The sequence below is a fragment of the Egretta garzetta genome, unplaced genomic scaffold (genome assembly GCF_000687185.1).
Source record: "Egretta garzetta isolate BGI_Z169 unplaced genomic scaffold, ASM68718v1 scaffold193, whole genome shotgun sequence".
Classification (NCBI taxonomy): Eukaryota; Metazoa; Chordata; class Aves; order Pelecaniformes; family Ardeidae; genus Egretta; species Egretta garzetta.
Window position 1 is genome coordinate 1,194,224 of NW_009259117.1, and position 949 is coordinate 1,195,172.

Below are 949 nucleotides of genomic sequence, written 5' to 3' on the forward strand. Positions count from 1 at the left end.
CCCCCCCCACCCCAAAAAAACACAACCACAGAGAAGCATCAGTTGTAGAAGATGTTTAAATGGCGCCTGAAACTGGGGGGGAGGGGGATTGGGGGGCTATGGGGCACAGGGCCAGGGAATTATGGGACACCCATTTGGGGGTGGGAGGTCCAACTAGGTAGAATCCATGTCGGGATCTGGAAAAGAAAAAGAGGGGGGGTAGAGAAGATGGTGGACAAGATGGTAGACAAAGGGACCCAGGTCTTGCCCTGCCCCCACCCAAGGGACCCAGGGAACTCACCCTGTCCCAGCACTGGGGCCACCTTGGCGGGGTAGGTGACGAAGACGTCGAAAGCAAAGAGGAAGAGGAGGACAAGGCTGAAGGTCTAGGGAGGAAGACAAAGAGGGGCTGGGGCTTGGTCAGGACAGGGGATTGGCTTGTGGGGGTAGGGGGGGGGGAGGAACAGATACTCACAAATGTGGTGGCAGCCAAGACGTCCCAGAAGGCAGCCAGGGCTACCAGAGCCACAACGAGGATGATGGTCCCACTGATGGCTCGGAGGAGGTCCTAGGGAGGGACACATATGGTGGGACACCGTGGGGATGTGAGAAGGGACATGAGAGGGACACCTGTGGGTACATGAGGGCGACATGGGGGAACACCATGGGGACATGAGGGGAGACACCAGGAGATGCCAAAATGGACACTGAGGGATGAAACCAGGAGGGGACAAAATGGATGCCGAGGGGCCAACACCATGAGGGCACCCCAGGAGATCCAAAGATGGACACTGAGGAACAAAACCAGGAGGGGACAAGATGGACAACAAGGGGGGGGACCCCAGAAAGTGACCTGTGGAGGGGCAGCCGTGGGGCCACCTACCAGGCAGGGCCCATAGCCATGGGGCAGGCGGGGGGGGCATCCTGCATCAGGCACCCCCCCAGGGCTGCCACCCCCTCCCGGGCCTGC